A 26,336-nucleotide genomic window follows, 5' to 3' on the forward strand; every position below is an offset into this window, starting at 1 on the left:
TCCAGAAATGAAACCATATATATATATGTGTGTGTATATATATATATATATATATGCAAATCATCTTTGATAAAGAAGCCAAAACCACACAATTAAGAATAGAAACCCTCTTCAATAAATGGTTCTGAGAATATTGGAAACCCACATGCAAAAGAATGAAACTTGACTACAGTTTGTCTGCTTGCACAACAATTAATTCAAAATGAATCAAAGACCTAATTATAAGACCTGAAGTAATAAATTACATAGAAGAAAACAGGTATTAAACTCATGGACCTTGGTCGTAGAGAACATTTATGAATTTCACTCCAAAGACAAGGGAGTGCTGGAAGTTCTAGCCTGAACTCACAAAGTTTAACAACATTATTTGAAGAAATAATGACAAGTAAAGGCAAAGACAAACTAAAAGCTTCTGCGCAATAAAAGAAATTTACAGCAAAACGAACAGACAGGCAACCAAATGGGAGATGATATTCACAAACAACAGCTCTGATAAGGGATTAATATCCAAAATATATAAAGAAATCACAAAGCTTAGTAACATATAAGCAAACAATCCAATTAAAAATTGGAGAGAAGACCTGAACAGACACTTCTCCCAAGAAGTCATCCAAATGACCAACAGACATATGAAAAGATGCTCATCTTCACTAGCTATTAGAGAAATGCAAATCAAAAGTACAATGAGATACCACCTCACACCTGTTAGATTAGCTACTATTAACAAGACAGGTAATAACAAGTGTTGGAGAGGCTGTGGAGAAAAGGGAACCCTCATCCACCGTTGGTGGGAATGTAAGGTAGTAAAACCATTATGGAAGACAGTATGGTGGTTCCTCAAAAAATTAAAAACAGAACTACCATATGACCTAGCAACTCCTCTACTGGGTATATATACCTCCAAAATTAAAAAAAAAAAAATGGTACATGAAGACACATGCACCCCCATGTTCACCATAGCTTTATTCACGGTGGCTAAGACATGAAAACAACCAGTATCCTTCAATAGAGGATTGGATAAAGAAGATGTGGTTCATATATACAATGGAATACTACTCAGCCATAAGAAATGATGATATAGTATCATTTACTACAACATTGATGGACCTTGACAACGTTATACTGAGTGAAATAAGTAAATCAGAAAAAGCTAAGAATTGTATGATTCCATATATAGGTGGGATGTAAAACTGAGACTCATGGACATAAATAGGAGTGCAGTGGTTACCAGGCAGAGGGGGGAGAGGGAAGGGTTGGAGGAAGGGGAGAGATATAAAGAGAGACAAATATAAGGTTACAGACCATGATCTAACTTTGGGTGATGGGTATACAGTATAATCGACTGTCCAAACGATGTGAAGATATCTGTCCTAAATTTATGTGCCTATGTACTCCAGCTGACTGATGTCACCCATTTAAATTTAACTGTCTAAATAAAATTTTAAAAAAAGAAAACCTATTTGAAGAAATAATGACAAGAAACTTCCCTAACCTGGCAAAGGAAACAGACATATAACTGCAGAAAGGGCAGAGAATCCCAAACAAGATAGACCCAAAAGTGCCTCCACCAAGACATATTATAATTAAAATGCCAAAAGTTAAAGACAAAGAGGATTTTAAAAACATCAAAAGAAAGGCAGTTAGTTATATTACAAGAGTATTCCCATAAGACTAGTAGCTGATTTCCCAACAGGAACTTTGCAGGACAGAAAGGGTTAACATGAAATAGTCAAAATGATGAAAAGCAAGGTCCAACAACCAAGATTACTCTACCCAGTAAGGCTATCACTCAGAATTGAAAGACTGAAAAAGAGTTTCCCAGATAAGAAAAAGATAAGGAGTTAACCACCATTAAACCAGTATTATAAGACATGTTAAAGTTTCTTCTAGCCCTGGCTGGTTGGCTCAGTGGTAGAGCGTTGGCCTGGCGTGCAGGAGTCCCGGGTTCGATTCCCGGCCAGGGCACACAGAAGAGGAGCCCATTTGCTTCTCCACCCCTCCCCCTCTCCTTCCTCTCGGTCTCTCTCTCTCTTCCCCTCCCGCAGCCAGTGCTCCATTGGAACAAAGATGGCCCGGGTGCTGGGGATGGCTCTGTGGCCTCTGCCTCAGGTGCTAGACTGGCTCTGGACGCAACAGAGCAACGCCCCAGAGGGGCAAAGCATCGCCCCCTGGTGGGCATGCCGGGTGGATCCCGGTTGGGCGCATGTGGGAGTCTGTCTGACTGTCTCTCCCCGTTTCCAGCTTCGGAAAAAAATGAAAAAAATAAATAAATAAAGTTTCTTCTTTAAGAAGGAAGGAAAAAAATCAAAATATAAATAATAAAATGGCAATAAGTATATACCTATCAATACTTACTTTAAAGATGAATGAATTAAATGTTCCAATCAAAAGATACAGGGAGGCTGATTAAGAAAACAAGACCCATACATATGCTGCCTATGAGACTCACATCATATGGAAAGACATACACAAACTAAAAATAAAGGGATGGGAAGAGATATTTCATGAAAATGAAAGTAAAAAAGTATCTGGGGTAGTAATACTTATATCGGACAAAACAGACTTTAAAACAAAGGCTATATAACAAGAGACAAAGAAGGACCCAGCAATTCCACTTCTGGGTATTTACCTAAAGAAACCCAAAACAGTGATTCAAAAAGACGTATGCATTTATATGTTCACTGAAGCATTATTTACAATAGCTAAGAAATAAAAGCAACCTAAATGTCTACAATTACATATATGCATTTATATATATACATATATGCATGGTATATTAGTCATAAAAAAGAAGGAAATCTTGCTATTTGCAACAACATAGATGGATCTAGAGAGTATTATACTGAGTGAAGCATATCAGTTAGAGCAGGGGTTGGGAACCTTTTTGGCTGAGAGAGCCATGAACGCCACATATTTTAAAATGTAATTCCATGAGAGCCATACAACGACCGGTGTACATTAGGCATTATCCAATAAAAATTTGGTGTTGTCCTGGAAGACAGCTGTGATTGGCTCCAGCCACACAAACCAGGAACATGAGCGGTAGGAAATGAATGGATTATAATACATGAGAATGTTTTATATTTTTTTGTTTGTTTGTTTGTTTTTTCATTTTTCTGAAGCTGGAAACGGGGAGAGACAGTCAGACAGACTCCCGCATGCGCCCGACCGGGATCCACCCGGCACGCCCACCAGGGGCGAAGCTCTGCCCACCAGGGGGCGATGCTCTGCCCATCCTGGGCGTCGCCATGTTGCGACCAGAGCCACTCTAGCGCCTGGGGCAGAGGCCAAGGAGCCATCCCCAGCGCCCAGGCCATCTTTTGCTCCAATGGAGCCTTGGCTGCGGGAGGGGAAGAGAGAGACAGAGAGGAAAGCGCGGCGGAGGGGTGGAGAAGCAAATGGGCGCTTCTCCTGTGTGCCTTGGCCGGGAATCAAACCCGGGTCCTCCGCACGCTAGGCCGACGCTCTACCGCTGAGCCAACCGGCCAGGGCTTATATTTTTAACATTATTTTTTTTAATTAAAGATTTGTCTGTGAGCCAGATGCAACCATCAAAAGAGCCACATCTGACTCGTGAGCCATAGGTTCCGGACTCCTGAATTAGAGAAAGACAAATACCATATGATTTCACTTATTTGTAGAATCTAATAAACAAAATAAATGAAGGACCAAAACAGAAACAAACTGATAGAGACAGAACATTTTGATGGTTGTCACATGGGGGGTTGGAGCAATGAGTGAAAAGGAAAAGAGGATTAAGATATGCAAACTGGCAGTTGTAAAAACAGTCACAGGGATGTAAAGTACAACACAGGGAATATAGTTGATAATAATGTAATAACTTATATACGGTGCCAGATAAGTACTATACTTATTGGGGTGATCACTTCATAAGTTATATAAATGTCTAATCACTGTGTTATATATATGAAACTAATATAGTGTGTCAAACTTAAAAAAAAACCCACAAAAGTATTATTTAAAACAAAGACTTTGGATCAATAAGGCAAGCAGGAAACTTCCTAATGGAGTCCTTTGCACATGCTTTATAATACTTTCACACATTCATACCCCTACCCCTACCCCTACCCCAAGAATCAACAACTATTAAGAAAATCTAAAGGTAAAAGTAGTTTTCTACTCTCAGCATGATCTGTTTATAATGGAACTGCTAAAAGAAAGCTAGTAAGGGAACTAACATGCCTAACTTGGTCTTTACACAGGAGTTAGGCTAGGCATGCTATTCTTAAGTCTTCCAAGGACTCTACAAAGTAGTTATCATTCACCATTTTACAGATGAGAAAACAGACCATGTGAGGTTAACTTAGCCTAGGTCACATACCCAAATTAATATTTGAGCCAAATTCCTGGAATCTTAATTGGACATCCGTGGGTTCTTGTTCTGGGGACCGGTGAAGAAAAATGATTACATTTCACTTTTATTAAACTCTATCTGAAATATAGCACATCCCTTTATTTATGAATATAGGCAGCCACGCACAGTAGATATTGTCAGAACCTATGATATCACTAATAGAAGTACAAATATTTTTATATCAATTTATAGTTACTATTGATTTCAAAATAATGTTTATGGTCATCATAAATTGTAGTAATCCATCACTACAACTTGTTATTTATGCATTAGGACAGAAACACATACTGCTGCTCTATCACAAATTTGTTTTCTTAAATATTTTGATAACTGTTTTTCAATATAATTGGCTTCCTTTGTAGTCCTATCTATCTTATTTTGTGCATTCAAAACATAATTCTGACAGGAGTTCCATAGATTTCTCAGCCTGTTAAAGGAGCTCCTGGTATGCAGAAAGTGTAAGAACCCTGCTTGGACCCAAAGCCTCCATCTCTTCATTTCTCCACCTAGCCTGCCTCACACTTCTTTCCTTCTTCATTCTTTCTTTTCCCAGACAATCTTAGAAAGGTTTCTCGCAGAGAAATACATTTTTTTAAAAGCAGCAATCATTGAAGATTCAACCACTAAATCAATGAGTGCACTATTTGCTATTAAGTAGCACTTATATTTATAAATTTGCATGGCTCTAGACTTTTTGTCTCAAATATCTTTAAGTATGATGGTCAAAAAAATTTATCAAACACTCATTGGAAAAGATATACGTACCCCTATGCTCATTGCAGCATTACTAGTAAGAGCCATGATATAGAAGCAACCCAGATTTACATCAATAGATAATATTGAATAAATAAGATACACAGTGGAATATTACACAGCTATAAATAAGAATGAAATCTTGCCATTTGTGACAACATGAACAGATCTAGAAGGTATGATGCTAAGTGAAATAAGTCAGACTGAGAAAGACATTACACTGTATGACCTAACTTATATGTGATATCTAAATAAGACCATATGAACAAGTTAACAAAACAAAACAGTAATAGACCATAAATATAGAAAACAAATTAATGGTTGCCAAATGGGAGGGTATAGAGGATAGGAATTAAAAAACACAACAACAAAAAACAAAACAAATCCAACATATCATTTTGCTGATGCAAAGAATGACACAGGCATTTCACTTACTGGAGATTCTATAACTGCTTAGCAATTGCCTGCCAGCACGAAACAATGGCACAGCTGGTTAAAACAAAAACATAGTATCATAAAACAATAGTAAGATAACTCAGAGATGGCTGCTAAAATGCAGCCAAGATTCTCTGAGTATCAGGTAACATCTTATATTTAAAAATGCAAAGACAGAGCTCTCGCTACCTTCAGAATCCAGGGCAGTCTGCTGGGAGTATACGTAAACAACATACCAGACACACTCGCATAATGGACAAGTGTGGTTTCCTCAATGAAAATAGGACCAAAAAAAAGAGAGCTTCCTTGCTGAATATATTGGTATAAAAACAACACATTTGGCCCTGGCCGGTTGGCTCAGTGGTAGAGCGTCGGCCTAGGGTGTGGAGGACCCGGGTTCGATTCCCGGCCAGGGCACACAGGAGAAGCGCCCATTTGCTTCTCCACCCCTCCGCCGCGCTTTCCTCTCTGTCTCTCTCTTCCCCTCCCACAGGCAAGGCTCCATTGGAGCAAAGATGGCCCGGGCGCTGGGGATGGCTCTGTGGCCTCTGCCCCAGGCGCTAGAGTGGCTCTGGTCGCAACATGGCGACGCCCAGGAGGGGCAGAGCATCGCCCCCTGGTGGGCAGAGCGTCGCCCCCTGGTGGGCGTGCCGGGTGGATCCCGGTCGGGCGCATGCGGGAGTCTGTCTGACTGTCTCTCCCTGTTTCCAGCTTCAGAAAAATGAAAAAAAAACAAAACAAAACAAAAAAAACACATTTGTGATAAGTTGTAGTGCAACTGCAGGGTATCATTGTCCTAATGTTGCCACTGATATATAGAAAATGGGTAGGGGAAAAAAAACATATTTCAGATTTTGAAGATTGAGTCTTACATTTAAAAATTTTCCCTAAATCTGTAACAAGGCCATTCATGTAAACTTTCTTTTTTTTAAATTTAATTAATTGTGTTTACACAGATTCTAGGGTCACGCAAATGCACCTGCCCTCCCCCCTATTCATCTCAACATCTCACTTGCCACCCTCCCTACAGCGCTCTCCCCTCTTCCTTTCAGATCTACCCCATCCTATCATCCCCTTTCCCTCTGTCCTCTTTTCCTCTGGTCCATTTTATCCCTACTCTGTCTCAATTCCGGTTCTCAGTTCTCATTATTCCTTGGATTCCTCAAATGAATGAGGTCATATGATATTTTTCTTTCTCTGCCTGCCTTATTTCAATAACATAATAGTTTCCAGGTACCTCCATACTATTGCAAAAGGTAATAGTTTCTCTTTTTCATATCCCCATAGTATTCCATTGTACATAAGTATCACAGATTTTTAATCCACTCGTCCACTGATGGACACTTGGGCTGTTTCCAGATCTTCGCTACTGTGAACAATGCTGCCATAAACATGGGGGTGCATTTCTTTTTTTCAGTCGGTGATATGGTGTCCTTGGGATATATTCCTGTAAGTGGGATGGCTGGGTCAAAGGGCAGTTCCATTTCTAATTTTTGAGGAATCTCCATACGATTTTCTACAGTGGCTGCTTCAATCTGCATTCCAACCAGCAGTGTAGGAAGGTTCTCCTTTCTCCACATCATGGCCAGCACCTATCATGTGTTGTTTTGTTAATGAGTGCCATTCTGACTGATGTGAGGTGATAGCTCATTGTGGTTTTAATTTGCATTTCTCTAATAATTAGTGATGCTGAGCATTTTTTCTTATGCCTATTGGCCATCTGTATGTCCTCTTTGGAGAAGTGTCTATTCATTTCTTTTGCCCATTTTTTGATTGGACTGTTTATCTTCCTGGTATGAGTTTTACAAGTTCTTTATAAATTTTGGTTTTTAATAACTTATCAGATGTATTGTCGAATATGTTCTCCCATTGTGTGGTTTGTCTTTTTATTCTGTTCATAGTCTTTAGCTGTGCAAAAGCTTTTTAGTTTAATATAGTCCCATTTGTTTATTCTCTTATTTAATTTGCCTTTGGAGATAATTCAGCAAAGATATTGCTGTGATAGATATCAGTGAGCTTACTGTCTAAGTGTTCTTCTAGGATACTTATGGTTTCACAATTTACATTTAAGTCCTTTCTCCATTTTGAGTTTATTTTTGTGAATGGTGTAAGTTGGTGGTCTAGTTTCATTTTTTTTGCAGGTAGCTGTCCAATTTACCCAACACCATTTGTAAAAGAGACTGTCTTTACTCCACTGTATGCTCTTACCTCCTTTGTCAAATATCAATTGTCCATAAAGATGTGTGTATTTCTGGATTTTCTGTTCTGTTGCATTGATCTATATATCTGTTCTTATGCCAGTACCAAACTGTTTTGAGTACAATGGTGTTGTAGTATAACTTGATATCAGGAAGTGTGATACAATACACTTTAGACCTCTTTTTCAAGATTGCTGAGGCTATTCGTGTTCTCTTTTGGTTCCATATTAATTTTTGGAATATGTGTTCTATATCTTTGAAGTAAGTCTTTGGTATTTTAATTGGTAAATGCATTGAATTATTTATAAATTGCTTTGGGTAATATAGACATTTTAATGATGTTTATTCTTCCTAACCATGAGCACGGTATATGCTTCCACTTGTTTGTGTCTTCCTTGATTTCTTTAATCAACGTTTTATAATTTTCTGAGTATAGGTCTTTAATCTCCTTGGTTAAATTTACTCCTAGGTACTTTATTTTTTTTGTTGCTGCAATAGTAAAGGGGATTATTTCCTTAATTTCTCTTTCTGATAGTTCATTGTTCTTGTATAAAAATGCCTCTGATTTCTGTATATTCATTTTATATCCTGCCACCTTGCTGAATTCATTTATTAGGTCCAGTAGCTTTCTGACTGAGAATTTAGGGTTTTCTATATACAGTATCATATCATCTGCAAATAATGATAGTTTTACTTCTTCTTTTCCAATTTGGATGCTTTTATTTCTTCTTCTTGTCTGACTGCTGTAGCTAGAACTTCCAGTACTACGTTGAATAAGAGTGGTGAAAGGGGGCACCCCTGCCTTGTTCCTGATTTTAGGGGAGTGGCATTTAATTTTTGTCCATTAATTATAATGTTGGCTGTGGGTTTGCCATAGATGGCCTTTATCATGTTGATGTATGTTCCCTGAATTCCCACTTTGCTGAGAGTTTTGATCATAAATGGGTGCTGGATTTTAACAAATGCTTTTTCTGCATCTATTGAAATTATCATGCGGTTTTCCTCCTTCCTTTTGTTTATGTGGTGAATCACATTAATTGATTTACGAATGTGGTACCATCCTTGCCTCCCCAGAATAAATCCCACTTAATCATGATGTCTGATTTTTTTCATGTATTGCTGCATCTGGTTTGCTAATATTTTGTTGAGGATTTTAGTATCTAAATTCATCAGGGATATTGGGCCTATAATTTTCTTTCTTTGTGTTGTCTTTGCCTGGTTTTGGAATCAGAATTATGCTCACCTCATAAAAGGAGCTTGGAAGTGTTTCTTCCTCCTTAATATTCTGAAATAGATTGAGAAGGATAGGAGTTAGTTTTTCTTTGAATATTTGGTAGAATTCACTTGTGAAGTCATTGGGCCGGGAGTTTTGTTTTTTGGGAGCTTTTCGATAACTGTTTCGACCTCTTTTGTTGTAATTGGTCTGTTTAGGTTTTCTGATACTTCTAGATTGATTTTTGAAAGATTATATGTTTCATGGAATTTGTCCATTTCACCAAGGTTGTTTAATTTTTTGGCTTACAGTTCTTCATAGTATTTTCTTACAATATTTTGTTTCTCTGTTGTGTCGGTTGTTATTTCTACATTCTCATTTCTAATTTTATTTATTCAGTCTTCTCTCTTCTTTTCTTGGTAAGTCTTGCCAAAGGTTCATTGATCTTGTTTACCCTTTCAAAGAACCAGCTCTTGGTTTCATTGATCCTCCGAATTGTTTCTATAGCTTCTATTTCATTTATTACTGCTCTGATCTTTATTATTTCCTTCCTTCTACTACCTCTGGACCTTACTTGCTGTTCTTTTTCTAGTTCTTTTAGATGAAGGGTTAGGTTGTTTATTTGAGCTTTTTCAAGCTTCTTAAGGAATGCCTGTAGTGCTATGAACTTCCCTCTCAGGATTGCTTTTGCTGTGTCCTATACATTTTGAGTTGTTGTTTGCTCATTATCATTTGATTCTAGGAATTTTTTTTTTCTTTTTTTTTTTTCATTTTTTCTGAAGCTGGAAACAGGGAGAGACAGTCAGACAGACTCCCGCATGCGCCCGACCGGGATCCACCCGGCACGCCCACCATGGGGCGACGCTCTGCCCACCAGGGGGCGATGCTCTGCCCATCCTGGGCGTCGCCATGTTGCGACCAGAGCCACTCTAGCGCCTGGGGCAGAGGCCACAGAGCCATCCCCAGCGCCCGGGCCATCTTTGCTCCAATGGAGCCTTGGCTGCAGGAGGGGAAGAGAGAGACAGAGAGGAAAGCGCGGCAGAGGGGTGGAGAAGCAAATGGGCGCTTCTCCTGTGTGCCCTGGCCGGAATCGAACCCGGGTCCTCCGCACGCTAGGCCGATTCTAGGAATTTTTTTATGTCTTCTTTGATATCATTGTTAACACATTTGTTATTTAATATCATGCTATTTAGTTTCCATGTGTTTGAGTATTTTTGAGTTTTTCTGTTGTGGTTGATTTCTAGTTTCATGCCAATGTGATCAGAGAAAATGCTTGATAGGATTTCAATCTTCTTAAATTTGTTGAGATTGCTTTTGTGCCCTAACATGTGCTCTATCTTGGAGAATGAACCATGAGCACTTGAAATGAATGTATATTCTACTGCCTTAGGGTGAAAGGTTCTAAAGATATCTATTAAATCAAGTTGATCTAGTGTGTCCTTTAAGTCTGCTGTTTCTTGGGGATCTATATAGTAATGTAGGTGGGGTATTGAAATCTCCTACTGTTATAGTATTCCTGTTGATCTCACCCTTTTTCTAATTTTTTTTTCTAATTTTTTTTTTTTATATATTTTTCTGGAGCTGGAAACGGGGAGAGACAGTCAGACTCCCGCATGTGCCCGACCGGGATCCACCCGGCACGCTCACCAGGGGGTGACGCTCTGCCCACCAGGGGGCGATGCTCTGCCCCTCCGGGGCATCACTCTGCCGCGACCAGAGCCACTCTAGCGCCTGGGGCAGAGGTCAAGGAGCCATCCCCAGCGCACGGGCCATCTCTGCTCCAATGGAGCCTCGGCTGCGGGAGGGGAAGAGAGAGACAGAGAGGAAGGAAAGGGGGAGGGGTGGAGAAGCAGATGGGCACCTCTACTGTGTGCCCTGGCCGGGAATCGAACCCGGGAACCCTGCACGCCAGGCCGACCCTCTACCGCTGAGCCAACCGGCCAGGGCCATGATCTCACCCTTTATATCCATCAAAGTCTGCTTTATAAATTTGTGTGCTCCTATATTAGGTGCACAGATATTTATGATGGTTATATCTTCCTGTTGGATTTCTCCCTTTATCATTATGTAGTGACCTTTTTTATCTCTTACTATAGTCTTTGTTTTAAAGTCCATTTTGTCTGATATAACTATTGCTACCCCAACTGTTTTTTTCATTTCCATTTGTATGATATATTTTTTTCATCCTTTTACCTTCAGTCTCTGTGCATCTTTTGTTTTAAGGTGTGTCTCTTGTAGACAGCCTATGTATCGGTCCTGTTTTCTTATCCAAGCAGCTACCCTATGTCTTTTGATTGGATCATTTAATCCATTTACATTTAAAGTTATTATTGATATGTAGTTGTTTATTGCCATTTTATTCTTTAAAGCTGTATTCCTCTTTTGCTATATTCTTTTCCCACTTTGATGTGTTAACAACAGGCCCCTTAACAATTCCTGCAGCATTGGTTTGGTTGTAATGAATTCCTTGAGGTTTTTTTTTTTTGGTCTGGGAAGCTTTTTTTTTTCTCCTTCAATTTTAAATGATAGACTGGCTGGATAAAGTAGTCTTGGTTGTAGGCTCTTGTTCTGCATTACTTTGAATATTTCTTGCCATTCTCTTCTGGCCTCAAGTGTTTCTGTTGATAAGTCAGACGTCATCCTTATGGGGGCTCCTCTGTAGGTGATAGCCTTCTTTTCTCTAGCAGATTTTAATATTTTTTCTTTAATGCTTAGCTTTGGTATTTTCATTATGATGTATCTTGGTGTAAGTTTCTTTGGGCTTCTCTTTAATGGAGTTCTCTGTGCTTCTTGAACTTGTGAGACCCTTTCTTACACCAATTTAGGGAAGTTTTCAGGTATGGTTTGATTGAATAAAGTTTCTATCCCTTGTTCTTTCTCTTCTTCTTAAGGAACCCCTATGATGTGGATGTTGTTTCTCTTCATGTTGTCACACAGCTCTCTCATAGTTTCCTCAGACTTTTTGAGTCTCTTTTCTTTTTTCTGCTCTGCTTTCATGCCTATGTTCATCTTGTCTTCCAACTTGCTGATTCGATGCTCAGCTTCATCCATCCTGCTTTTAATTTCTTCCATTGTGGTCTTCATTTCTCATACTGTATTTGTCACCTCTGACTGATTCTTTTTTAATATTTCAATGTCTTTTTTTATACTTGCTATCTCTTAATTTAGGTGTTCGTAATGACCATCCATTGTTGTTCTAAGATCCCTAAGCATCCTAACAATCATTATTCTAAACTCTGCATCCAGCAATTTGGTTATTTCCATATAATTCAGTTCATTTTCTTGAGATTTTTCTTGTGGTTTCACTTGGATTGAACTTCTCTGTCCTCTCATTATGTCTGTATGTTTCGTTGTGTTGTTTGTAGGGTTGGTTGAGTCTAGGTTTGGTGTTGTCTGCCTTTTATCTTTCTTTTCAGATGAAGTTTCAATTCAGTACTCAAAAGAATGTGAATGCTGCAGTTACAAGGTAAAAGAATTTATTCAATATAAAAATATCTTTTGGTTGATTCAACTGGGCCATAATATCATTTCTTCCTTCTTTTCAATGCTATGTTTTCTGATTCTTAAAAAAGAAATTCTTTGTGGTTCCATGTTAAAAAGCAAAATGAGAAATTGTGCCTTCCATTATGCCTAGACATACAGCTTGACTGGTTAACACTGCCTTCAGTTCTTCTTCCTCATCATTCAGGTTTAATTAGTGGGTCACTGGATTGGCATTAGCTGGTTCTCAGATACAAGGCAGCAGCAGGAGGCCCTTGCAGGGTCTTTTGCTTTGTTATTAAAGGACAGTCAAAGAGCTTTACCTGGCTCCATCAATTAATCCACCTGTCATGAGTTTTGAAAAGTCAAATGTTTAGGATATGTCACATAAATATTAAAATCACAGCACACAGGAAGTCAGGTGCAAGTTGGGACTCAGGTTTTTAGCCAAAGTACTGCATTTTCTTAACTCCCAAGGTTGACTGATTCCCTACATTATAAAGACCAGGATTCTGCAGGACTTCAAGGTGACTTTTAGAGTAGGCTGTCCCTATATATTTTCAGCAGGAGGCAGAGGGTAGGGGAGCCTCCTCATAGTGAGTGACCCAACAGAGCCTGGACCCATCTCTGAACAGATGACGCAGATTAACAGATTTCTAAAGAGATTTATTGTGTGAAGTTTCCTGCTTGAATATAAGATGTATTAAATGTACAGGTAAAAGATCATTGGGAAAAGGGAACTTGAGATCTATCTAATAGTATCTGCCTCAGAGAGCAGGTAATAAAGCCCATAGTGTGTCCAGGGCTCAAGGTGCAACTGACCACCTGAATCAGGACATAACACATCATAGCCCTGTCCAGTTGGCTCAGTGGTAGAGCACTGATCCAGTGTGTGGAAGTACTGGGTTCAATTCCCAGTCAGGGCACACAGGAGAAGCGACCATCTGTTTCTCCACTGCCCCCCTCCACTCTCTTTTCTCCACCTGCAGCCATGCCTCAAACGGTTCAAGAAAAGTTGGCCTTAGGCACTGAGGATGGCTCATTGGCCTTACCTCAGCCACTAAAACTGTTCAATTGTTCAGCAATGGAGCAGTGTCCCCAGATGGGCGGAGCATCAACTGGTAGGGGCTTGATAGGTGCATCCTGATCACTGTGCATGCAGGAGTCTGTCTCTGCATCCCCGCCTCTCACTTAATAATAATAATAATAATAATAATAATAAAAAGGAAGGAGATTGTAGATGGCAGAATAGGCAGACACACAGACTCCCAGCTCACACCACCAAACTGGATTACAAATTAATTTAGGAATAATCAGCGTGAAAAACAAACTTTGGACTAAAAGATCAGGTCTCAAAAAACAAGGAGCAAGGAAGAAGCCACATCAAGCCTGGTAGGGAGTGTGGAGGTGCAGTGGGGGCTCCCCTGCTTTCAGGAGTGAAGGGGGGGGCGGTGAGGCTGAGAGCCCAGAAGGGCTCTCATTACAAGAAAAAGAACAGAAAATATCACTCACAGCCACTTGTCTGGGGACCTGGGAATGAGGTGGGCTGTGAGGATTGGCTTGTCTTCCTAAAGAAATGTGGGTAGAGAGACAGACAGTGACAGGCAGAGGAATGCATGGGATAATCTGAGAAGCTGTCTCATCCACTGCAGAGGTGGCCATAGCTGGGGGAGGGGTTGATCCCTCCACATAACACAAGCCTAAAGTGGTTCTGGGGGACGCACCTCCAGAAAGCTCTCCAGCTCCAATCAATGCAAAAAGAAACAGCTGAAAACAGAATGTGGTGGGGAGGGGCAGGAACTCAAGTCTCCATGGAGATCTGAGATACACCTCCTCCTACTGAAGCTGGGAAAGCACCCTGCCCCCAGAGAGTAGCTGGCAGAGTCTCAGAAGTTACACCCACCAAATTCTTGGATACAGTTTCAAATAAGCCCCCTGCAGAGATCAGTAAACAAGATTGCCACTGAGTTAAGAAAACTGAGAGGAAAACAAACAAATCAAGACCTCAAAGCCGCTCTAGTAGGGAAGGAGACCATAACTTCAATAAGGCTACAAGTCATACATAATAGGAAGGCAGAAAAGCATAAGTCATATGCTTCAAAAAGATAAATCCTCAGCAAAAGTCCTGGATGAATCGGAAGTAATCAAATTACCAGATGCAGAGTATAAAATAATGATTGTTAGGATGCTTAAGTATCTCAAAGCTACAATGGATAGACTTAATGAACACCTCAATAAAGATACTGTAAGCATCATAAAGGACACAAAAATCATAAAGAAGAACCAGACAGAAGTGAAAAACACAATATCAGAAATAAAAACTACACTAGAAGAAATTAAAAGGATGCTGGATGAAGCCAAGGATCAAATGAGCGAGTTAAAGGACAAGATAAGTGAAAGCACAAAAGCAGAACAGCAAAAATAAAAGAGGATCAAAAAGTCTGAGGAAACTCTAAGAGAGCTCTGTGACAACATGAAGAAAAACAATATCGGCATAATAGGGGTTCCTGAAAGAGAAGAGAAAGAACAAGGACTAGAGAACTTCTTTGAAGATATTATAGCTGCATATTTCCCTAAATTGATGCAGGAAAGAATCATACAAGTTCAAAAAGCAGAGAGAACCCCATTAAAAAGGAACCAAAGAGAACCACACCAAGACATATCATAATCATAATACCAAAGCTAACAGATAAATAATATTAAAAGCTGTAAAAAAAAAATCACCTACGAAGAAATACCCATGAGGATGACATCCGACTTCTCAACAGAAACACTTGAGGCCAGAAGGGATTGGCAAGAAATATTCAAAGTAATGCAGAACAAGAACCTACAATCAAGACTACTTTATCCAGCAAATCTATAGTTTTAAATTGAAGAACAAATAAAAAGCTCCCCAGACAAAAAAAAAAAAAAAACCTCAAGGAATTCATCACAAACCAATGCTGCAAGACACGTTAAGGGGCCTGCTGTAAACAGAACAAAGCAGGGATATATATATATATATATATATATATATATATATATATATATATATATATATATATATATATATATACAGAGAGAGAGAGAGAGAGAGATTTTTTTTAAAATGGCAATAAACAACTACATATCAATAATAACCTTAAATGTAATGGATTAAATGCTCCAATCAAAAGACATAGGGTAGCTGAATAAATGAGAAAACAGGACCCATACATATGCTGTTTACAGGAGATCCACCTCAAAACAAAAAATACACATAGACTCAAAGTAAAAGGATGGGAAAAAATACTTCTTGCAAATGGAAATGAAAAAAAAAGCTGGGGTAGCAATACTTATATCTGACAAAATAGACTTTAAAACAAAGACTACAGTAAGGGATAAAGAAGGTCACTACATAATGATAAAGAGAACAATCCAACAGGAAGAGATAACCATTATAAATATGTATACACCTAATATAGGAGCACCTAAATATATAAAGCAGATTTTGATGGACATAAAGGGAAATATCAACAGCAATACTATAATAGTAGGAGATTTCAATACCCCACTAACATCAATGGTTAGATCCTCAAGAAAGAAAATTAACAAAGAACCAGCAGAATTAGGGGACACACTAGATCAACTGGATTTAATAGATATCTTCAGAACATTTCACAGTAAAGCAGAAGAATATACATTCTTTTCAAGTGCGCATGGTACATTCTCTAAGGATAGACCACATATTAGGGCATAAAACAAGTCTCAACAAATTTAAGAAGACTGAAATCATCTTCACTGATCCAAGCATCTTCACTGATCACAATGGCATAAAACTAAAAATCAACAATAGAAAAACTGAAAAACAATCAAAACTTGGAAACTAAACAGCATGTTATTAAAAAACAAATGGATTAACAATGAGATCAAGGAAAAAATAAAAAGTTCCCTTGAATCAAATGAAAATGAGCATACAACAACTCAAAATCTGTGGGATACAGCAGAAGTATCCTGAGAGAGAAGTTCATAGCATTAAAGGCAAATCTTAAGAAGCTAGAAAAAGCTCAACTAAAGAACTTAGTCCTGCAACTAAAATAACTAGAAAAGGAACAGCAAGTAAAGCCCCATGTAAGTAGAAAGAAGAAAATAATAAAGATCAGAATAAAAATAAATGACATAGAGGCTAAAAAAAAATATAAAGGATCAATGAACCCAGGAGCTCTTTCTTTGAAAAGGTAAACAAGATCAATGAAACTTTACCCAGACTGATCAAGGAAAAAAAAAGAGAAAAGACTCAAAGAAATAAAATTAGAAATGAGGGTGGAGAAGAAGCAACAGACAGAACAGAAATCCAAAGGATTGTAAGAAAATACTATGAAGAACTGTATGCAAAAAATTAGACACCTAGGGGAGTGACGTTAGAGTAATGGTGCGGTAGGAAGCAATACCGATAAATCTCCCCAAAAACTCAACAGGATCTTCAACCAGAAACAAAAAAACCTATCCTTGGAGCCGCCAGATGTTTCACAATACACCCGAAGGTATGGTCGAGCGAAAAATTGGCTAAATATATAATCAAACCCCAAATGAAATAGGGAGTAAGAAATGCTCCGCCTTCCTCACTAACCTAAATAGGGCTGCTTTCACTGAGAACTGAGAGTATAGAAACTAAGGCGGGCAAAGGGAGTGAATAGATCCAGGCCGCAGCAGAAACAACTGAACCAGGCTTTGGCACAGAGATCCAAGCCGAGGAAAAACTGCCTGTGGCAACCCAGGCAAAACAAGCTAACACTGGTGCCAAACCTAGACAAAGAAAGACAAGTGGGGCAGCCATTTGCCCCGATCTCCTGGTAGGCACGCGCAGATAATGGGCGAGAGATTCCTTTGAAAGTCCTGGGAGTGGGCGCTCGTGTTACTCCACAGAGAGGCAGAGTCAGGGGCCTTTGTGTGGTCCAAAAGCGGAATCTCCGAGCCACCCAAGCGCCCTGAAATTGCCGCGCACAGGGAGGGAGCAAGAGCCAATTCCAACACTGGAACTTCTCCGTGTGGGTGGGGGTCTCACTCGGAGCATGAGACTGCTGTCCTGATATCCTGGTCAGCGTGCATGGAGAGTAGGCAAGAGATTCCTCTGAGCACCTCAGGAGTGGGAGCCCGTGTTATCCCACAGTGTGGCAGAGTCAGGGGCCTTTGTCTGGGCCAAAAGTAGAATCTTGGGCCGCTCCAGCATCCTGAAAAAGCAGCGCATGGGGAGGGAGCGAGAGCCAATTCCAACGCTGGAACTTCTCCGTGCAGGCGGGGGTCTCACTCGGAGCATGAGACTGCTGGCCTGATATCCTGGTCGACGTGCACGGAGAGTGGGCAAGAGATTCCTCCGAGCACCTCAAGAGTGGGAGCCCGTGTTATCCACATAGGGGCAGAGTCAGGGGCCTTTGTCTGGCCCAAAAGCAAAATGTTGGGCCGCCCCAGCATCCTGAAAAAGCAGCGCACGGGGAGGGAGCGAGAGCCAATTCCAACAATGGAACTTTTCTGTGCGGGTGGGGGTTTCACTCAGAGGGTTAAGCAGCTGGCCTGATATCCTGGTCTGCACGCACAAAGAGTGAACAAGAGATTCCTCCAAGTGCCTCGGAAGTGGGTGCTGGTGTTACCCCACAGAGAGGCAGAGTCAGCGGCCTTTGTATAGGCCCAAAGTGGAATCTCGGGCCACCCCAGCACCCTGAAAAAGCTGTGCATGAGGAGGGAGCGAGAGCCAATTCCAACACTGGAACTTTTCCATGGGGGCGGGGGTTTCACTCAGAGTGTGAGATTGCTGGCCTGGTATTCTGGTCTGTGCGCACAGATAGTGAGCCAGAGTTTCCTCCGAGCGCCCCGGGAGTGGGCGCCCAACCGTGTTACTGGACAGAGTGGCAGAGCCAGAGGATTTTGAGTGGGCGGAAGCCCCGCCTGATTATGCTAGCAGCTCTGACTGACTGAGCCTTACCCAGAGCCCTGTGCTGAGTGGAAATCGAGTGGGGAGCTCTTTGAGCCTCTTACTATCCAGGCAGAGGCAGCAGCAACCACATAGCTGGATTAGCAGGCTACTAACTGAGAAAGGAAAGACTAGGAGAGAGGCTCCAGGAACACGGACTCTCTCACTGTCGGAGCCTATAAATGCTAATAAGCCTCGACTGCCAACAAGACTGAAGCACAATACATGACATCACCATACAGACTTATTAACTGCAAACCTCTACCTGAGCGTGCCACAGGGGCAGAACCCGGGATACAGAGTCACCAACCAGGAAGAGGGAGAGAAAAGAAAAAGCAAGAAGATAACCTCTCAAAATCAAGAATAATCCGCAGACTTTATAACCTATCCCATTTTATTATATTTGTTCATTTCTCTAATCTTCATTTTTGATTTCTTTTTTTTCCCCCTCCTCCAATTTGATCATTTAACTCTCTGCCGGTCTTACTCTCTCCTCTCCTTGAACTACACTACCCATAAGTGTTACATCTCCCATTATATTTTCTTTTCTATTCCTTTCTCTCTGTGAGGGTTGCACTCCAAAACCCTTAACTCTCTCTCTCTCTCTCTCTCTCTCTCTCTCCTCTTTTTTCTTTTTAGTGGTTCCCTCTTTTTTTTTCATCTCTCTTTCTTTTCTCCCTCTATATTAGTTTCTTCCTTTCTCCTTTACGTCTCCTCTCATTCAAAACTCAATAATGAATAAATTATCTTATCTGGGACTCAAACTTATGTTTGTGGCATTTTGGGGTTTTTTTACTTCACCTTTTTAACTCACTAGTAGTGCTCCCATCCCTGGCTCACCATTTTATCTAGTTCTTGTTCCACTAAATACAATGGTAATTCTTTAATTCCCCCCTCCCCATTTTCCTGTTTCCCTCTTATTCCTCTCATCGTATCTCTTAGTAAACCAACACCTAAAAGCAAATCATTCTATTCTTGACCCAAATTTTTTCCTTATTTGCTTTTTGTGGGTCCATACCCTTTTTGTTATTTTGCCCCTTTATTACTTCTCCCCAATTCAGGCCCTCCATTACAGGCATTGTTTGTCCTATTCAGTACAATATAATTCACAATTCACCACAAGATTTTCTCAAGAAAGAGGGGAGAGGAGAGGAGAGGAAAAAAGGAGGAGAAAAATAATTTTCTTTTTTTTTTCATTTTTATTTTATTTTATTTTTCTTTTGTTAATTATTAATTTTTTTTTTAAAAAAACTTCATTTATTTTTTTTAATTTTTTATTCTTTATTAAATCTCATTAATACTATCAACAAAACCACCCTCAGATGCCATTAAGAAAAAGAAAATCGAATATCATGGATACAAAAGATAGAGACGTAGCACAGATAGATGTGGGAAAATCTATGCAGAGAAAATTTAATATATTGGAAAACTTAGAGTTAAACGACAGAGAATTTAAAATAGAAATCCGAAAAATATTCAGAGATATACAAGAAAACACAAAAAGGCAATTTAGGGAGCTCAGAAAACAACTCAATGAACACAAAGAATATATTTCCAAAGAAATTAAAACTATAAAAACAAATCAAACAGAGTTGAAAAACTCAACTCACGAGCACAAAAACGAGGTAACAAGCTTAGCTAATAAAACAGGCCACATAGAAAGTAGGATTAGTGAAATAGAAGACAAGCAACTTGAGGCACAACAGAGAGAAGAAAAAAGAGACTCAAAAATTTTAAAAAATGAGATAGCCCTACAGGAATTATCTGACTCCATCAAAAAGAATAACATAAGAAAAATAGGTATATCAGAGGGAGAAGAGAGAGAAAATGGAATGGAGAACATACTCAAACAAATAATAGATGAGAACTTCCCAAGCCTGTGGAAAGAACTAAAGCCTCAAATTCAATAAGCAAACAGAACACCGAGTTTTCTTAACCCCAAATAACCTACTCCAAGGCACATCATACTGAAATTGGCACAAACCAATGGCAAAGAAAAAATTCTCAAGGCATCCAGGGAAAAGAATACAACATATAAAGGAAGACCCATTAGATTATCATCCGATTTCTCAACAGAAACTCTACAAGCTAGAAGAGAGTGGACCCCAATATTTAAAGTCCTGAAAGAGAGGAACTTTCAGCCACGAATACTGTACCCATCAAAGCTATCCTTCAAATATGAAGGAGAAATAAAAACACTCATAGATACAGAAAATATGACGGAATTTATCATCAGAAAACTCCCACTCCAGGAATTACTAAAGGGGGTTCTCCAATCAGATACAAAGAACAAAAAAAAAAAGCCACAAGTAAAAGCTCCAAGAAGAACACAATAAAAGCAAATTTAAACTGTGACAAAAACAAAAAGAAAGGGGGAGGAGAGGATGGAGATTAACAGTAACAAAGGACGAGAGAGTGAAAAAGTACTCATAAAATAGTGCACTACAATGAACAGGGTAGGAACCCTTTTCATTACTTAATGGTAACCACCATTGAAAAACCACCACAGAAGCACATGATTTAAAACACATAGCAACAGAGGAAAGATGTATGGAATACAACCAAATAAAAACAAAAGATAGAAAAACGAAAGAGAACGATCAAACAAGACACAAAACTAACAGAAAGCAATCTATAAAATGGCAATAGGGAACTCACAAGTGTCAATAATTACACTAAATGTAAATGGGTGAAACTCACCAATAAAAAGGCACAGAGTAGCAGAATGGATTAAAAAAGAAAATCCAACTGTATGCTGCCTACAAGAAACTCATCTAGGCAACAAGGATAAAAACAAATTCAAAGTGAAAGGCTGGAAAACAATACTCCAAGCAAATAACATTCAAAAAAAGCAGGCGTAGCAATACTCATATCTAATAATGCTGACTACAAGACAGCAAGACTACTCAGAGACAAAAATGGCCATTTCATAATGGCTAAGGAGACACTGAATCAAGAATACATAACAATTCTTAACACATATGCACCAAACCAAGGAGCACCAAAATATATAAGACAGCTACTTATTGACCTTAAAACAAAAACTGACAAAAATAAAATCATACTTTTAGACCTCAATACACCGCTGATGGCTCTAGATTGGTCATCCAAACAGAGAATCAACAAATATATGGTGGCCTTAAAAAAAACACTAGAGCACCTGGATATGAGAGATATCTACAGGACATTTCATCCCAAAATGACTGAATATACATTTTTCTCCAGTGTACATGGATCATTCTCAAGAATTGACCATATGTTGGGCCACAAAAACAACATCAGCAAATTCAGAAAAATCAAAGTTGTACCAAACACATTTTCTGATCATGAAGCCTTGAAACTAGAATTCAACTGCAAAAAAGAGGAAAAAAAATCCCACAAAAATGTGGAAACTAAACAACTTACTTTAAAAAAATGAATGGGTCAAATAAGAAATAAGTGCAGATATCAAAAGATACATACAGACAAATGAAAATGACAATACGACATATCAGAAGATATGGGATGCAGCAAAAGCAGTGATAAGAGGAGAAAGTTCATATCACTTTAGGCGTATATGAACAAAAACAGAAGAGAGCCCAAGTGAACCACTTAACTTCACACCTTAAGGAACTAGAAAAAGAAGAACAAAGACAACCCAAAACCAGCCGAAGAAAGGAGATAATAAAAATCAGAGCAGAAATAAATGAAATAGAGAACAGAAAAACTATAGAAAAAATTAATAGAACAAGGAGCTGGTTCTTTGAAAAGATCAACAAAATTGACAAACCCTTGGCAAGACTTACCAAGGAAAAAAGAGAAAGAACTCATAAACAAAATCCAAAATGAAAGAGGAGAAATCACCACGGACACCATAGATATACAAAGAATTATTGTAGAATACTATGAAAAACTTTATGCCACTAAATTCAACAACCTAGAAGAAATGGATAAATTCTTAGAACAATACAACCTTCCTAGACTGAGTCAAGAAGAAGCAGAAAGCCTAAACAGACCTATTACTAGAGAAGAAATAGAAAAAACCATTAAAAACCTCCCCAAAAATAAAAGTCCAGGCCCAGACGGTTATACCAGCGAATTTTATCAAACATTCAAAAGAAGACTTGATTCCTATTCTACTCAAAATCTTCCAAAAAATTGAAGAAGAAGCAATACTTCCAAACACATTTTATGAGGCCAACATAACCCTCATACCAAAACCAGGCAAGAATGGCACAAAAACAGAAAACTACAGACCAATATCTCTAATGAATACAGATGCTAAAATACTAAACAAAATACTAGCAAATCGAACACAACAACATATTAAAAAAATAATACATTATGATCAAGTAGGATTCATCCCAGAATCTCAAGGATGGTTCAACATACGTAAAACAATTAATGTAATACACCATATCAACAAAACAAAGAACAAAAACCACATGATCTTATCAATAGACGCAGAAAAGGCTTTCGATAAAATACAACACAATTTTATGTTTAGGACTCTCAACAAAATGGGTATAGAAGGAAAATATCTCAACATGATAAAGGCCATATATGATAAACCATCAGCTAACATTATATTAAATGGCACAAAACTGAAGGCTTTCCCCCTTAAATCAGGAACAAGACAGGGTTGTCCACTCTCTCCACTCTTATTTAATGTGGTGCTAGAGGTTCTAGCCAGGGAAATCAGACAACACAAAGAAATAAAAGGCATCCATATTCGAAAAGAAGAAGTAAAGGTATCACTTTTTGCAAATGATATGATTCTATACATCGAAAACCCCAAAGAATCCACAAAAAGATCACTAGAAACAATAAGCCAATACAGTAAGGTCGCAGAATACAAAATTAACATACAGAAGTCAATAGCCTTCTATATGCCAACAATGAAACATATGAGAACGAACTCAAAAGAATAATCCCCTTCACGACTGCAACAAAAAAATAAAATACCTAGGAATAAACATAACAAAGAATGTAAAGGACTTACATAATGAAAACTATAAACCATTGTTAAGGGAAATCGAAAAAGATATAATGAGATGGAAGAATATTCCTTGTTCTTGGGTAGGAAGAATAAATATAATCAAGATGGCCATATTACCCAAAGCAATATACAAATTTAATGCAATTTCCATCAAAATTCCAATGACATTTTTTAAAGAAATGGAGCAAAAAATCATCAGATTTATATGGAACTATAAAAAACCCCGAATAGCCAAAGCAATCCTAAAGAAAAAGAATGAAGCTGAGGCATTATAATACCTGACTTCAAACTATATTATAGGGCCACGACAATCAAATCAGCATGGTATTGGTAGAAAAATAGACTCTCAGACCAATGGAACAGAAGAGAAAACCCAGAAATAAAACCACATATATATAGTCAAATAATTTTTGATAAAGGGGCCAACAACACACAATGGAGAAAAGAAAGCCTCTTCAAAAAATGGTGCTGGGAAAACTGAAAAGCCACATGCAAAAGAATGAAACTGGACTACACTTTGTCCCCCTGTACTAAAATTAACTCAAAATGGATCAAGGATCTAAACATAAGACCTGAAACAATAAAGTACATAGAAGAAGACATAGGTACTAAACTCATGGACCTGAGTTTTAAAGAGCATTTTATGAATTTGACTCCAAAGGCAAGAGAAGTGAAGGCAAAAATTAATGAATGGGACTACATCAGACTAAGAAGTTTTTCCTCATCAAGAGAAACTGATAACAAAATAAACAGACAGCCAACTAAATGGGAAATGATATTTTCAAACAACAGCTCAGATAAGGGCCTGATATCCAAAATTTACAAAGAACTCATAAAACTCAAGAACAAACAAACAAAGAATCCAATAAAAAAATGGGAGGAGGATATGAACAGACACTTCTCCCAGGAAGAAATACAAGGCCAACAGATATATGAAAAGATGCTCATCTTCTTTAGTTATTAGAGAAATGCAAATCAAAACTGCAATTAGATACCACCTTTCACCTGTTAGATTAGCTATTATTAACAAGAGAGGTAATAGCAAATGTTGGAGAGGCTGTGGAGAAAAAGGAACCCTCATACACTGTTGGTGGGAAGGTAAAGTAGTACAACCATTATGGAAGAAAGTATGGTGGTTCCTCAAAAAACTGAAAATAGAACTACCTTATGACCCAGCAATCCCTCTACTGGGTATATGCCCCCAAAACTCAGAAACATTGATACGTAAAGACACATGCAGCCCCATGTTCATTGCAGCATTGTTCACAGTGGCCAGGACATGGAAACAACCAAAAAGCCCTTCAATAGAAGACTGGATAAAGAAGATGTGGCACATATACACTATGGAATACTACTCAGCCATAAGAAATGATGACATCGGATCATTTACAGCAAAATGGTGGGATCTTGATAACATTATAGGGAGTGAAATAAGTAAATCAGAAAAAACCAGGAACTGCATTATTCCATACGTAGGTGGGACATAAAAGTGAGATTAAGAGACACTGATAAGAGTGTGGTGGTTACGTGGGGAGGGGGGAGAGGGAAAGGGGGAGGGGGAGGGGCAGGGGCAGGGGCACAAAGAAAACTAGATAGAAAGTGACAGAGGACAATCTGACTTTGGGTGATGGCTATGCAACTTAATTGAACGACAAGATAACCTGGACATGTTTTCTTTGAATATATGTATCCTGATTTTTTTATGTCACCCCATTAAAAAAATAAAATTATATATATATAAAAAAATTAGACACCTAGTTGAAATGGACAAATTCCTTGAAACATATAATCTTTCAAAAATCAATCTGGAAATATTAGTAAACCAAATTAGACCGATTACAATAAATGAGATTGAAACAGTTATCAAAAAACTCCCCACAAACAAAAGTCCTGGGCCAAATGGCTTCACAGGCGAATTCTACCAAACATTCAAAGAAGAAATAACTCCTATCCTTCTCAAGCTATTTCAAATAATTCAAAAGCAGGGAAAACTTCCAAGATCCTTTTATGAGGTGAGCATAATCGGATTCCAAAACCAGGAAACAAAGAAAGAAAGAAAAGTATATGCCAATATCCCTGATAAATTTAGATGCTAAAATTCTCAACAAAATATTAGCAAACCGGATCCAGCAATACATGAAAAAAATCATACATTATGATCAAGTGGGATTTATTCTGGATAGGCAAGGCTAGTACAATATTTGCAAATCAAACAATGTGATACGTCACATAAACAAAAGGAAGAAGAAAAATCACATAATAATATCTATAGATGTCGAAAAAGCATTTGTTAAAATCCAGCACCCATTTATGATCAAAACTCTTAGCAAAGTGGGAATACAGGGAACATACCTCAACATGATAAAGGCCACCTATGATAGGCCCACAGCCAACATGATACTCAATGGGTAAAAGTTAAAGCAATCCCCTTAAGATCAGGAACAAGGCAGGGGTGCCCCCTTTCACCACTCTTATTCAATATAGTTCTAGAAGTCCTAGCCACAGCAATCAGACAAGAAGAAGAAATTAAAGGCATCCAAATTGGAAAAGAAAAAGTAAAACTATCATTATTTGCTGATGATATGATACTGTACATAGAAAAGACTTTAGTCACAGTGAAAAAACTACTGGATCTAATAAGGGAATTCAGCAAAGTGTTAGGATATAAAATTAATACTCAGAGATCAGAGGCATTTTTATCTACTAACAATGATCTGTCTGAAAGAGAAATTAAGAAAACAATTCCCTTCACTATTGCAACAACCAAAAAAAAAACAAAAACCTAGGAGTAAATTTAACCAAGAAGGTTAAAGACTTGTAGTCGGAAAATCATAAAGGATTGATAAAAGAAATCAAGTAAGATACAACAAGTGGAAGCATATACCGTGTTCATGGTTAGGAAGAATAAACAATTAAAATGTCCATATTACCTAAAGCAATTTATACTTTCAATGCAATTCCTATTAAAATACCAAGGA

At 38.5% G+C, this 26,336-nt stretch overlaps 1 protein-coding gene and 1 non-coding gene across 3 annotated transcripts in view; one reads left to right on the forward strand and one right to left on the reverse strand.

Annotated features, from left to right (window-relative positions):
* Nucleotides 1–26,336, reverse strand: part of IQGAP2 (IQ motif containing GTPase activating protein 2) — a 435,050-nt gene that overhangs the window by 248,959 nt on the left and 159,755 nt on the right. The gene's annotated exons all lie outside the window — the stretch shown is intronic.
* Nucleotides 5,905–5,980, forward strand: TRNAP-AGG (transfer RNA proline (anticodon AGG)). The gene has a single exon. It is a non-coding gene; the product is annotated as a tRNA-Pro (tRNA).

This window comes from Saccopteryx leptura, chromosome 4 (genome assembly GCF_036850995.1).
Source record: "Saccopteryx leptura isolate mSacLep1 chromosome 4, mSacLep1_pri_phased_curated, whole genome shotgun sequence".
NCBI lineage: Eukaryota > Metazoa > Chordata > Mammalia > Chiroptera > Emballonuridae > Saccopteryx > Saccopteryx leptura.